The sequence below is a fragment of the Hyperolius riggenbachi genome, chromosome 4 (assembly GCF_040937935.1).
Source record: "Hyperolius riggenbachi isolate aHypRig1 chromosome 4, aHypRig1.pri, whole genome shotgun sequence".
NCBI lineage: Eukaryota > Metazoa > Chordata > Amphibia > Anura > Hyperoliidae > Hyperolius > Hyperolius riggenbachi.
The window spans coordinates 455650069-455665595 of record NC_090649.1 but is presented as its reverse complement, the minus strand read 5'-3'; the positions used below and the strand labels follow the sequence as shown (position 1 = coordinate 455665595).

General features: G+C 48.4%; 1 protein-coding gene across 8 annotated transcripts in view; it reads left to right on the top strand.

Moving 5' to 3' along the window:
* Positions 1–15527, top strand: part of ALK (ALK receptor tyrosine kinase) — a 942963-nt gene that overhangs the window by 617794 nt on the left and 309642 nt on the right. The window contains exon 1 of one of the 8 annotated variants that reach the window (XM_068232769.1): positions 4893–4904. The exons of the other annotated variants lie outside the window; for them this stretch is intronic. The gene's annotated coding sequence lies outside the window, so the exon portion shown is untranslated. Of the gene's footprint in view, positions 1–4892; positions 4905–15527 lie in introns of those variants that run through there. 8 annotated transcript variants of the gene reach the window in all.

The following is a 15527-nucleotide window of genomic DNA, read 5'->3' as shown; positions in this document are numbered from 1 at the left end:
CCGAGGGCGACTGTCTCCCGCAATTAATATCAACAGCGCACAGAACTGTTAATTCTGCTCATCGAGGAGACTTAACCTTTTACAAAGTGCACTCTCTCCATAGTCCATTAGAATATATTATGCAGAAGCCGGGGTTATCACTGCTGCTGTGTTTGGATTTTAATAACACCTCCAGACCTATTCATTACCTCAGATATTTACCCAATGCGGCCTGTGCAGCCCAAAGTAACCTTCTGTTTCCAGCAATCCTTTTTAATGGACACAAGGCCAAGATTATGCGCTAAACAAACACACACCGCTCCTGTGGCATTTTAAAGAGAACCTAAGGCGGGTGAAAAATTAAATTAAAAAAAATCACACTGCCTAATGCATCAGGTAGCATGGATTACTGATGCTCCATTCTCCTCTGAGAGGAGGGGAAGGGGGCAGGTGCGACCGATCATGTCCCCCATACAATAGGTGCTGCCATTATTTCTCCCATATAACACGTGCTGCTATCATGTCCCCCATATAACATGTGCAGCCATCATGTCCCCCATACAATAGGTGCAGCCATCATGTCCCCTATATAACATGTGCAGCTATCATGTCCCCCATATAACATGTGCAGCCATTATGTCTCCTATACAACAGGTGCAGCAGCCATGTCCCCCATATAACGTGCAGCCATCATGTCCCCCATATAACATGTGCATCCAACATGTCCCCCATATAACATGTGCATCCAACATGCCCCCCATATAACATGTGCATCCAACATGCCCTCTATATAACATGTGCATCCAACATGCCCTCTATATAACATGTGCATCCAACATGCCCTCTATATAACATGTGCATCCAACATGCCCCCCATATAACATGTGCATCCAACATGCCCTCTATATAACAAGTAAAGCTATTATGTCCCTGTATAAAATGTGCAGCCATCATGTCCCCCACATAACATGTGCAGCCATCATGTCTTCCATATAAAATATGCAGCCATCATGTGCCCCATATAACATGTGCAGCCATCATGTGCCCCATATAACATGTGCAGCCATAATGTCTTCCATATAAAATATGCAGCCATCATGTCCCCCATATAACATGTGCAGCCATCATGTCTTCCATATAACATGTGCAGCCATCATGTCCCCCACATAACATGTGCAGCCATCATGTCTTCCATATAAAATATGCAGCCATCATGTCTCCCATATAACATGTGCAGCCATCATGCCCCCCATATAACATGTGCAGCCATCATGCCCCCCATATAACATGTGCAGCCATCATGCCCCCCATATAACATGTGCAGCCATCATGCCCCCCATATAACATGTATAAAAATATCTTTGGGTGCAATCCTTTATACCGTGAAGGATCAAAACACAGTCCTCTTTTGGGGCAGTCCGCCTTGCCCACTAAGAATTGTTTGTTACTTTAGAAAAGGACTTATATAACTAATGCAATCTTAAAAATGCAAAAAAAGGTACTTTATGAAAAAACTTTATTGACACATGTAGAAAAAAGCTATATCAAAAATAGTATAAAAACAAGGTTCTTCAATTTCAAATAGTAGATCTTCATATGATCAGAGAAGCAAGACCATAATCTGATTCGATTTAATAAGTGGTTGTAGCCTTTACGGGTATTTTGTTTCAGGGCAACGACACATGTTCGTTTCGGGCTTTTATGTAAATTTGTATGCGCCCTTCATCAGGCCGTGATACCCAGCTCGGTGTGGCTCAACCAGGAAGAGACCAATTAGGACTAAAAACCAAATAATGGGAGGCGTCTGAGCTTACCAGACGCACAGAATGACCTTCCCATCAGCGATAAATGGACGCTGCTAGATGGGAACCCATATAACATGTGCAGCCATCATGTCTCCCATATAACATGTGCAGCCATCATGTCCCCCATATAACATGTGCAGCCATCATGTCCCCCATATAACATGTGCAGCCATCATGTCCCCCATATAGCATGTGCAGCCATCATGTCCCCCATATAACATGTGCAGCCATCATGTCCCCCATATAACATGTGCAGCCATCATGTCTCCCATATAACATGTGCAGCCATCATGTCCCCCATATAACATGTGCAGCCATCATGTCTCCCATATAACATGTGCAGCCATCATGTCCCCCATATAACATGTGCAACCATCATGTCCCCCATATAACATGTGCAGCCATCATGCCCCCCATATAGCATGTGCAGCCATCATGTCTCCCATATAACATGTGCAGCCATCATGTCTCCCATATAACATGTGCAGCCATCATGTCCCCCATATAACATGTGCAGCCATCATGTCCCCCATATAACATGTGCAGCCATCATGTCTCCCATATAACATGTGCCGCCATCATGCCCCCCATATAACATGTGCAGCCATCATGTCCCCCATATAACGTGCAGCCATCATGTCTCCCATATAGCATGTGCAGCCGTCATGTCCCCCATATAACATGTGCAGCCATCATGTCCCCCATATAACATGTGCAGCCATCATGTCCCCCATATAACATGTGCAGCCATCATGTCTCCCATATAACATGTGCAGCCATCATGTCCCCCATATAACATGTGCAGCCGTCATGTCCCCCATATAACATGTGCAGCCATCATGTCCCCCATATAACATGTGCAGCCATCATGTCCCCCATATAACGTGCAGCCATCATGTCTCCCATATAGCATGTGCAGCCGTCATGTCCCCCATATAACATGTGCAGCCATCATGTCCCCCATATAACATGTGCAGCCATCATGTCCCCCATATAACATGTGCAGCCATCATGTCCCCCATATAGCATGTGCAGCCATCATGTCCCCCATATAACATGTGCAGCCATCATGTCTCCCATATAACATGTGCTGCCATCATGTCCCCCATATAACATGTGCAGCCATCATGTCCCCCATATAACATGTGCAGCCATCATGTCCCCCATATAACATGTGCAGCCATCATGCCCCCCATATAACATGTGCAGCCATCATGTCTCCCATATAACATGTGCAGCCATCATGTCTCCCATATAACATGTGCAGCCATCATGTCCCCCATATAACATGTGCAGCCATCATGCCCCCCATATAACATGTGCAGCCATCATGTCTCCCATATAACATGTGCAGCCATCATGTCTCCCATATAACATGTGCAGCCATCATGTCCCCCGTATAACATGTGCAGCCATCATGTCCCCCGTATAACATGTGCAGCCATCATGCCCCCCATATAACATGTGCAGCCATCATGCCCCCCATATAACATGTGCAGCCATCATGTCTCCCATATAACATGTGCAGCCATCATGTCTCCCATATAACATGTGCAGCCATCATGTCCCCCATATAACATGTGCAGCCATCATGTCCCCCATATAACATGTGCAGCCATCATGTCTCCCATATAACATGTGCCGCCATCATGCCCCCCATATAACATGTGCAGCCATCATGTCCCCCATATAACGTGCAGCCATCATGTCTCCCATATAGCATGTGCAGCCGTCATGTCCCCCATATAACATGTGCAGCCATCATGTCCCCCATATAACATGTGCAGCCATCATGTCCCCCATATAACATGTGCAGCCATCATGTCTCCCATATAACATGTGCAGCCATCATGTCCCCCATATAACATGTGCAGCCGTCATGTCCCCCATATAACATGTGCAGCCATCATGTCCCCCATATAACATGTGCAGCCATCATGTCCCCCATATAACGTGCAGCCATCATGTCTCCCATATAGCATGTGCAGCCGTCATGTCCCCCATATAACATGTGCAGCCATCATGTCCCCCATATAACATGTGCAGCCATCATGTCCCCCATATAACATGTGCAGCCATCATGTCCCCCATATAGCATGTGCAGCCATCATGTCCCCCATATAACATGTGCAGCCATCATGTCTCCCATATAACATGTGCTGCCATCATGTCCCCCATATAACATGTGCAGCCATCATGTCCCCCATATAACATGTGCAGCCATCATGTCCCCCATATAACATGTGCAGCCATCATGCCCCCCATATAACATGTGCAGCCATCATGTCTCCCATATAACATGTGCAGCCATCATGTCTCCCATATAACATGTGCAGCCATCATGTCCCCCATATAACATGTGCAGCCATCATGCCCCCCATATAACATGTGCAGCCATCATGTCTCCCATATAACATGTGCAGCCATCATGTCTCCCATATAACATGTGCAGCCATCATGTCCCCCGTATAACATGTGCAGCCATCATGTCCCCCGTATAACATGTGCAGCCATCATGCCCCCCATATAACATGTGCAGCCATCATGCCCCCCATATAACACGTGCAACATATTGAATGATTACATTTTTTGAGTCACTGCTCATTTATTTGAACAAACACATCCATTTGTTCACCTAGTACTCCTTTTATTCCCCGCTTTCAATGTCTTTTACAACTGTTAATCATTTGTTGTCTCTTTTTTTCCCCCTCTGGAACGGTAAAGTAAAAAATTGTCCTTAAAACCACTGACTATCCACTCAAAAGAACAAAGGTGGTTAAGGAGCAGCAAATAATCCCAATTTACAAATTGTACGCAGCTTGGAATTGGGCCAATCGGTATCATCAGGACACACATGATTGGCCACCCAGCTGCAATCTGCCTCAATGTGCATTAAATTTGCGCGCATGCGGGAATCATTTTTATTTCATTAACCCTCCCTAGACAGCATCATCCACAGGCATTTTGTATTTTTCAAGATGGAGTCGGCGGCGCTCTGTGCGTATTCCACCGAATTCAGAACTGCTATAATGGAAGAAGAAGCTGTGGCTCGGGCGGGGGTGATTTCTGAAGGAGATGTGCAGAGGAACGCCGCTGTGATCCCGGCAAGCATCCAATCATGTAAGAGAATTTAAAAACCAGAACGTTCTGTACACACGATTGGATGTCTGAGGTAAGCCCAGCTTTGCAGCGCTGCTCCCGCCGCACATCCCTTTTAGTAAATCACCCTCATGCCGTTTCCTCTCAGAAGCCAATTCAGCAGCTGAAATGATTAATTTAACACCTGCCTTTGTCTATTAACGTAAAAGAAAATAAGTTGAGCGCATTCCATTTCATTTTTCTTACCCCCAGAGATAAGAGGAGGGGAAAAGAAAGGCTGCATTTCACGTTCACATTAAGAAATCGCAGAGAGGACTGATAGAAATTTTCACCATAAGTGATGAGTGTTCGCCGGTACAGAGGCGGCAGATGGGACCGAAAGAAGGGGGAGATTGAAATGGGTTGCGCGCAGCGCGCATTCATTATTATTCCCATTCATGTGCCGCTGTATGCCATACAGCGCTGTAATGGGGTGACAGAGAGATGGATGGGGCGGGATTCAGAGATACATACGGCAAGAAGATCTATTGAAGAAAGCCACTATATTAATATAGTTAAGTTACTTCAAAGGCATAGTGAGTAAAATCCATAACGGCGTAATACAATCGTCGCTATACATTTTGCTTTTCCTTTTGCAAAGTTGCCATTAAAGTGAACCTGAAATCAGAACTCTCTGCTCTAAAAGATAAGCAACAGCATAATAACCAGCTGATAGGAACCCTGCAATACATTTGCAGTGTCTACTTCCTGCTTTCATGGAACCTGACATATTGTTAACATCCTGTGTTTACCCTTGAGCTCTTTGCTGCGGCAGGCAGCTGACACCGGAAGGAGTAAGGCAACATTAAATAGGAAAGGAATATTGTAGTGGGAACATAGTGTTTCTTCCGAGGCGTATTTAGAGGGGTGCAGGTATGGCATTTGCCATGGGCACTTCATACTAGGGGCGCTGCTCCATAGGATCCCTGACATTCTACATTTAGATTCTAGTTTCTATCTGTGATATTCTAGATATTCTATATTCCATAATGGATTATTATGGCTCTGTACATATTAACAAGCTGACACATCATTGCATTCCAGCGCTTCTGGAGGTGTGTTTAGCTTCTAAGGGTACAATGGTTAATTTGCATATATTCAGCAGTGGTGCCTGGGAGACATCTCGAGCTCACTCCAACCTGAATTATCGCAAATTCTTTCTGTTTTAGGAAAGCAAGCTTTTGTTTTTTTAGTGTTAAGGAGGGACTGAGAAATGGAGAAATGTGTTCTACTTGGTGAACCACATCTTTCCTGGTTTAGACCCATCAACTAACCCATCAACTAATTTGAGCTGTGACAAAAACTGTGTGAGGACCTCGGCCCTCAATGACTGAAGTCCGACATCCATGGGTGGCACTACTACACTGGGGCACACTGGGCACTCCCCCCGGGAATCACTGTGCCTCCTTGGGTGCCCGCCCTGATCAGTAACATTCAGTTAACTGTTTCCAGGTTCCAGCAGCGTAAAGTGAACATGATATGGTTTGTAAAAAAAAATCTCCATATCAGCCTGTCTATGATAGTAGGCATTAAAGGAATACTATCAAACCAAGTGTTCTAAAATGACAATGTACAAATAATGTCTAAGTAGCTGTGTAAACATTTTCCTACTTTTTATGTGAAATATCAGAGGCAAAAATTGTAATTCAGCGTGTGTAAAGTTTAGTTTGGTTGGAATGTTTTATTTGCATAGGTGAATCCCTGCAGTCTGACATGATAAGAACAGTGTAATATTGAAGCAGGGTTATATGTAATTGCTCTGGTGTTTTCACAGTTTCACATAACATTACAAATGTTTATGTTGCACATAAGATACATTTCCTCTGCTTTCTGCAGACAGCTCTGTTAGAGATACAGAAGCTGCTGAGAGCTTTCTCTCACACACAGGGTTAACCGATGCACCATGAGGGAATCCCCCCTCGCTTCATGATGTAGTCCGTCAGATTTTGGCCGTCACTGAAGTGTGAAAGGAATTTGATAACAGTAAACAAAGAGATAAGCAGTCAAATGTATACACCTGTACTTAACAGCATTTCCCAAACAATTCCTAACTCAACTGAAAAAACATATTAGTTCATAGTTTTACTTTAAAGTGAACCAGAGACGAAGCACCCCCATGTATTTTACCATATAGATCAGTGGGAACATTACAGAAATCACCTACCATGCTTTCTGTTTCATTCTGCCCTGCACAGCTTGTTTCTTATCAGACCTGATAAAATCCCCAACTGAGCATTCAGTCTGGCTTTGCTATAATGACTCAGCTATAATGATTCCTGAGCAGAGCCAGCAGGGGGCAGACTTGGACTTGAAAAGACATGAGAGAACACAGACTGAGCTAAAAATATTCCTGAGCAAAGCCAGACTGAATGCTCAGTCAGGGATTTTATCAAGGCTGATTAGAAGCAAGCTGTGCAGTGCATAATGAAACAGAAAGCAAGGTAAGTGTTTTCTCGAATGTTCCCACTGATATATATGGTAAAATACATGAGGGTGCTTTGTCTCTGGTTCCCTTTAAGAAAGCCAATGGTCTTATCTATTTTCCATAAATACCTCACAGTCCTTCCAAGATCCCTTGTAATTAATGTATGTGGATCATACTTATATTGCAAAATACCTTCTTCTGATTGTATGTTCTAACATTGTCATTCGACAGGAATAGAAGTCTGAAGAATGCTTACAAGCTTAAAGCTTACTGTTTTTTCATTTAAATTAGCCAATAAACTAGAGCTTAGTCTCCAGCAATGCTTAGCTTTTAAGATAAGGAATTACACACACAGTGTTTCCCTCCCTCCTGCCTCTCCCCCCTCCCCTTGCTTGCAGAGTCATGAGACACAGGCTGGGGGCTGGAATGATTTGTCTGTGATATGTCCACACAGGAGGAACCTTCTAGCAAGTAAAGATTAAAGCCTACCAGCAAACTAGCCAAGTAGCCAATTTTATCACCTGAGTAAGGCAAAACATATCTAAAGCTCGCCATACAAACATCAGTTTTGATCATCCAAATGGGCACCACCAGTCAGCCGTCATGCCCCCTTTTTTCCCCCCCCCCGCAAAAAAATTGACAGCAGCAACTGCTGACATCCCTACTTTAAGGTAAGGCGGGACTGTATAGATCAGACCATACACTAAGCTTGTGTAAGCAAAAATATCCCAGAGGCAGAAGCCATAAGGGTGCAGGTCCCCCATGAGCCACCAGGGGGCCCAGTATGCATCCCCAGGCTGAGGCCCATCTCATCACCAGCCCTCCTGGGTTTCTGATCTACGGGCCAGCTGTACCTAGCAATCTATGTAAGTGATCTGTATAGTGTGGAAGAGCAGTTTGTTATGCTGATAACGAGGTATTGATTCCATGTCTCCCTATGTACGTTTTATTTCTAAATTGCCTTTGTCTGGAAACCAGAAGAGACAGGCAGCCAATATGCCATAGCCGGGCTCTGGATTAGCCACAGACTTACACTGAAATTAAATATAAATAGGAATAAATATAGCGTTAAAGGGGAACTCTGCTCATATGACAGACCGCAAGAAACCAATCCTTTAAAGATCTGCAGTGTTCAGAAGAACCACATGGTGCAGTTGTTGCAATTAGGTTTTAAACGGCCTTTTCTCGCATGGTAATCTGCTGTGTTGGCTCTCAGGAAGAGCCTGTGATGTGCTTGTAAGCATATCTCCCAATTTTTTGAGATGAGAAAAAGGGACACTTAAGCCACACCCCTGGCCACGCCCTCGCCACACCTCTAGTCACGCATACCATAAAGATTTCATAAGAAACATATGTTGTTTTATAATTCAAACAACACTGGTCCTTTCTATCCTGGTTCATTTTCCTTTATAGTAACATTTTAAAATTAGTAACATATCAATTTAAAGGATGGGAATAAAGTTTAGAGTCAATCAAACACATTTTTAGTATATAAATAGATATATTTACATAGAAAGAGGGACAAAGTCGTGAAAGAGGGACAAATGAGGAGGACAGAGGGACAGGGCTCCCAAAAAGGGACAGTCCCTCTGAAAAAAGGGACAGTTGGGAGCTATGTTGTACGGTCTCTGCATTGAGGCCAGAGGCTGAATGATCTTTTAATGGGCTTGTTCTACTTCCCCGCACTGTATCTTCAGATTTCTGGGCATCACTAGAATTTCCCAAACGCCCCTTCAAAGAGTGACATCACAGGGTCCCGTACGTAAAATACAGGCGCCAGGGAAACTGCCAGTAGTAGAATATCTGTACATTTGCCTAACCGTTTCCTTGTACAAACACCCGTCCTGAGGCCTAACCCTAACTGTCCCCGAAGAAACACCCTTCCTGAGGCCTAACCCTAACCGTCCCTGCAGCACAAACACCCTTCCTGACGCCTAACCCTATCCCTCCCCCTCGAAAAAACACCCTTTCTGACGCCTAACCCTCACTGTCCCCCCAAAAAAACACCCTTCCTGACGCCTAACCCTCACTGTCCCTCCGAACAAACACCCTTCCTGACGCCTAACCCTAACTGTCCCCCCAAAAAAACACCCTTCCTGACGCCTAACCCTCTCTGTCCCTCCGAACAAACACCCTTCCTGACGCCTAACCCTAACTGTCCCCCCAAAAAAACACCGTTCCTGACGCCTAACCCTCTCTGTCCCTCCGAACAAACACCCTTCCTGACGCCTAACCCTAACTGTCCCCCCAAAAAAACACCCTTCCTGACGCCTAACCCTCACTGTCCCTCCGAACAAACACCCTTCCTGACACCTAACCCTCACTGTCCCTCCAGCACAAACACCCTTCCTGACGCCTAACCCTATCCCTCCCCCTCGAAAAAACACCCTTCCTGATGCCTAACCCTCACTGTATCCCCCCAGCGCAAACACCCTTCCTGACGCCTAACCCTAACTGTCCCCCCAGCACAAACACCCTACCTGATGCCTAACCCTAACTGTCCTCACAGCACAAACACCCTTCCTGACGCCTTACCCTAACGGTCCCTCCAGCACAAACACCCTACCTGACGCTTAACCCTAACTGTCCCCCCAGCACAAACACCCTACCTGACGCCTAACCCTAACTGTCCCCCCAGCACAAACACCCTACCTGATGCCTAACCCTAACGGTCCCCCAGCACAAACACCCTTCCTGACACCTAACCCTAATGGTCCCTCCAGCACAAACACCCTTCCTGACGCCTAACCCTCAGGCACACTTGTCTTTAGGGACACACTTGTCTTTAGGATTTCTACACTTTTCAGAAACTGAAAGATAAGTGTGTCCCCTGCCTTACAGCAGCTAATGTAATTTATAGAGAAAACTGACAAAATGTGCAGGATGTCAGTTTTTTTTCTGCGCGCGAAATCTGCATTCAAGTGTGACCTAGCCCATTGACTAACATGAGTACTCAGTTTAAATACGTTTTTCTGTGCAGAAAATGCGCACGAAAGCAGACAAGTGTGACCCCTGCCTCACTGTCCCCCTGAACAAACACCCTTCCTGACGCCTAACCCTAACTGCCCCCCGCACAAACACCCTTCCTGACGCCTAACCCTAACTGCCCCCCCAGCACAAACACACTACCTGACTCCTAACCCTAACTGCCCCCCGCACAAACACCCTTCCTGACGCCTAACCCTAACTGCCCCCCGCACAAACACCCTTCCTGACACCTAACCCTAACTGCCCCCCGCACAAACACCCTTCCTGACGCCTTACCCTAACTGCCCCCCGCACAAACACCCTTCCTGACACCTAACCCTAACTGCCCCCCGCACAAACACCCTTCCTGACGCCTAACCCTAACTGCCCCCCGCACAAACACCCTTCCTGACGCCTAACCCTAACTGCCCCCCGCACAAACACCCTTCCTGACACCTAACCCTAACTGCCCCCCGCACAAACACCCTTCCTGACGCCTTACCCTAACTGCCCCCCACACAAACACCCTTCCTGACACCTAACCCTTAACCCTCCCCCCTCCCCACACAAACACCCTTACTGATGCTCAACAGCCCCCCCCCCACACACACACACACAAACACCCTTCCTGAAACCTAACCTTTAACCCCTCCCCCGCTCAAACACCCTTCCTGATGCTTAAACACCCCCCCCCCCCCCCTGGACTTCCTCCAGCCCCCTGTAGTCTGTCCGCTCCCGTGAGGTCCCCTCCATTGTGCCGTTGTCAACCTCAGCTCAGTCGCTGACTACTGTACATGCGCGGCCCGGACACATGCGCAGTTCATTGAGACTTGTAACTTCGCTTGCACAGAATACTCCCAGGAGCAGGAGAACGATGCAGAAGGCACGCGGCCCGAAAGAGCCATGCGCAATAGCCTGCAACCCAGCTTCTTCGTGGACTTCACAGCAGCATAGCGGAGCGGGTCGGGAAGTCATCAAGGGAGCAGACTACAGGGGGCTGGAGAAAGTCCCAGGTAAGTAACAAGCCTCTTATACCCTCTGTCTCAGGTTTACTTTAAAGCTTTGTGCCTAATCCAGGGAGAGGCAGCAAACCAATTACATGAATAAGGAGCTGAGGATTCTGGGAAATCTGTCCAGCGATCCACAGCAGAGCACTTTCTGTGTTATAGTGATGGAAGATGATAGTTCTCTCCAGCTGGCTGCGGATCACACTCTCCACATCCTCATCACTGAATTTTTTACTTCTTATGAAGGAGTGTGTTCCACGGTTGGTAGTATTTGAGGGGAGCAGTGACATGCCTCCCGGGAGCGGCTCCCTGACAGCATGCTGTTACAAGTACACCGTCCTGCAGCTGTGACACCGAGTGTTACGGCAACAATTAAAGCCGTCCCGTAGCCCCTTGTCTGAGCGCGAAGCTAAACACCATGAAATTGATCTCTCCTGTGCTGCGGCTCGGCCTGCGGAGAAACAGCCACAGCTACTGAAGCTCGTCTAATAGAACCTCTTCTGTCCATGTATTCCCAGCTCCTGTCATACTGCCTGTCACGCTGCCCCCCGCCGCTGCTCTGCCAAGGAACTACAACTCCCAGAGCTCTCCACTCAGCTGAGACTGCTGTGTGTTCCCGGCTCCTGTCATACTGCCTGTCACGCTGCCCCCCCGCCACTGCTCTGCCAAGGAACTACAACTCCCAGAGCTCTCCACTCAGCTGAGACTTGCCGTCCAGCTCCCGCCATACTGCCTGTCACGCTGATCCCCCTCCCCGTGCTGCACTGCTGAGGAACTACAACTCCCAGAGCTCCCCACACAGCTGAGACTGCCGTGTATTCCCGGCTCCTGTCATACTGCCTGTCACGCTGCCCCCCTGCCGCTGCTCTGCCAAGGAACTACAACTCCCAGAGCTCCCCACACAGCTGAGACTGCCGTGTATTCCCGGCTCCCGTCATACTGCCTGTCACGCTGCCCCCCTGCCGCTGCTCTGCCAAGGAACTACAACTCCCAGAGCTCCCCACACAGCTGAGACTGCCGTGTATTCCCGGCTCCCGTCATACTGCCTGTCACGCTGCCCCCCTGCCGCTGCTCTGCCGAGAAACTACAACTCCCAGAGCTCTCCACTCCGCTGAGACTTGCCATGTATTCCTGGCTCCCGCCATACTGCCTGTCACGCTGATCCCCCTCCCCGTACTGCACCGTTGAGGAACTACAACTCTCAGAGCTCGCCACTCCGCTGAGACTTGCCATGTATTCCCGGCTCCTGTCATACTGCCTGTCACGCTGCTCCCTGCCGCTGCTCTGCCAAGGAACTACAACTCCAAGAGCTCTCCACTCAGCTGAGACTTGCCGTCCAGCTACCGTCATACTGCCTGTCACGCTGCCCCCACTGCACCACCGAGGAACTACAACTCCCGGAGCTCGCCACTCCGCTGAGACTTGCCATGTATTCCCAGCTCCTGTCATACTGCCTGTCACGCTGCCCCCCGCCGCTGCTCTGCCAAGGAAGTACAGCTCCCAGAGCTCTCCACTCAGCTGAGACTTGCCGTCCGACTCCCGTCATACTGCCTGTCACGCTGCCCCCCCTCCCCCCACTGCACCACCGAGGAACTACAACTCCCAGAGCTCTCCACTCTGTTGAGACTTGCCGTCCGACTCCCGTCGTACTGCCTGTCACGCTGCCCCCCCCCCCCCCCCGCTCTGCCAAGGAACTACAACTCCCAGAGCTCTCCACTCCGCTGAGACTTGCCGTCCGGCTCCCGTCATACTGCCTGTCACGCGGCCCCCCCCTCCCCCCACTGCACCTGCCGAGGAACTACAACTCCCAGAGCTCTCCACTCAACTGAGCACTTTCCGTGTATTCCCAGCTCCCGTCACGCTGCTCCCAAGGCTGTGCCACTGAGGAACTACAACTCCCAGAGCTCTCACACAGCTGAGACATGCCATGTGTTCCCGGCTCCCGTCATACTGCCTGTCACGCTGCCCCCCCCCCCCCCCCACCGCTGCACCACCGAGGAACTACAACTCCCAGAGCTCCCCACACAGCTGAGACTTGCCGTGTGTTCCCCGCTTCCGTCATACTGCCTGTCACGCTGCCCCCAATGATGCGCCGCTGAGGAACTACAACTCCCAGAGCTCTCCACACAGCTGAGACTTGTGTATTCCTGGCTCTAGTCATACTGCCTGTCACGCTGATCCCCCTCCTGCAGTACTGCTACAGGACATCAGGTGTCATCACGCGGTGGTGTAGTGATGATGACTTGACGTCAGACGCAGGCAGCCCAGGAGGAGTCACGGAAGGTTATCGTGCTGATAATCTTCTTTTTTCTTCCATTTGGCTGCAACATGCGTCACCAGCTCCCTAGCGGTTATGTCTTTTTGCCTGCGCCCCCCATTCTTCTACTTGCCAGTATGCACCCAGGGTGGTTGCCCTGCCCGCACTGCCCAAGAAACGGCCCTGCCTTCTGTTACAACAACTGACTGACAGAAATTGATATAGTGTAAAAGGACCCTTATTTAGTCTTCTTCCTGCTTCCCCCACCGCCCGCTCCCCTCTCCGATTCCCGCTTAGTACTAAGTAATGTGCAGACAGACACCAAGCATGCGGGCCTGCGCAGCTACCACTGGCCATGCCAAGAGATAGAAGTCGGGTCATGATTTGTACATTCAATTTTCCTTTCCTGTGTGTAGCAGGATTATGAAGACAACACAACGTGCACATCCACAGAGCCGTTCCCGTTGTGCGCAATGCTCTCTCAGCGCTGGGCTGCACAATAGACTGGGTAATTTGTTTATTCAAAGGCAAGGCAGTATCTTCTGGAGCACAAGAACAAAGACTGGCTGTGAGCATGTAAATGCCCCATCCACCGGGATGTGATTGCACCGAGCTGCAGGACGCTGCTACCACTGCTGGGGGAGACAAAAGAGAGGAATAATAACTGACTGCACCCAACAGCTTCAAAACATGATGGGAACGCGAGCGAGTCCATTATACGGAAATATATAGGACGTGTTAATTTGTTATCATAGCAAGCCTTATGTTAGCAACCGCAGGCCGCATATTCCTAGCTGCCTGATATCAAATAATCAGTGAATTACAGAACAATAATGTCCCGTGCTTATCCTGTGAAACAAAATGTACATTCTGCTTCAGCATGAAAGAGAACCACTCATGTACTAGAAAATAAGAGATATGCAAAAACGGGCTAAAATATTTTAAAGCATATCTTATATCCTAAATATACTATTGTTATTTTTCATTTAAAGTGAACCTGAGCTGAAGCTCGGGTTCAAAATCAGATACTTACTCTCGGTGGTCAGAAGCTCCCCGTTGCTGAGCGAGGTCCCCCTTCACATTGGGGCCGGCTTGCTGCGCATACACAGGCGGGCTTAGTCAGCTATTGTGCAGCCATGATCCAGGAAGAGGATCTGCGTGCCCCCGAAGTGATTGGCGACAATGCCTTGTCCGGGGGACTGTGCTCAGCGAATGGGGGACAACGGAGTAGCTAAGGAAACCTCAATAGGATCCTGAGGCTTCCCTCTCTTAAGGTAAGTATCTTATTTTGTACCTGAGCTTCAGCTGCCATGTTCTGCAGCACTTTAAAGAGTACATAGTCATGTCACTTAGGCCCGGTTCACATTAGCATTTCAGCCAAAAAGGATCCGGTGAGCGGATCCGGTTTTCCGCTTCACCGGATCCGGATGGCTGTGTTTGCGGCCCAGTTCACATAGTGAAAACGGATCTGATCAATGATTGATCGGATCCGTTTTCACTCAGCAATACATACCTAATCTTCCATAGCAGCCGGTCCTTTTCTTCGGCTGTGACTACACATCGCGTCATGTGACTAGTCACATGATGCGTCATGTAGTCCCATGACGCGCAAGAAGACTGAAGCCTCTACCACCAGCTGCCTATGAAGATTAGGTATGTATAAACCCTCCCTAGCCCACACGCCTGGCTGCTGCACCCTCCCCTCACCATCCCGTCGCTCAGGTTCGCGTCAGCCCATGCCTCCATCCCCTGTGGAACAGTCCGTTTCTTCACTAGTGTGAAGAAACGTTCCATTTTACATTGCCCCAATGCTGCTGCATTTTTTGTTCGGATCTGTTCCGCTGAGCAGAACGGTCCGGAAAATTAGGGCCTGCAGCAATTTTTAGGTCTGAGGATCCCAACGTACGGAACGTATCCATACCAACGAACACATGTGAATGGATCATAGG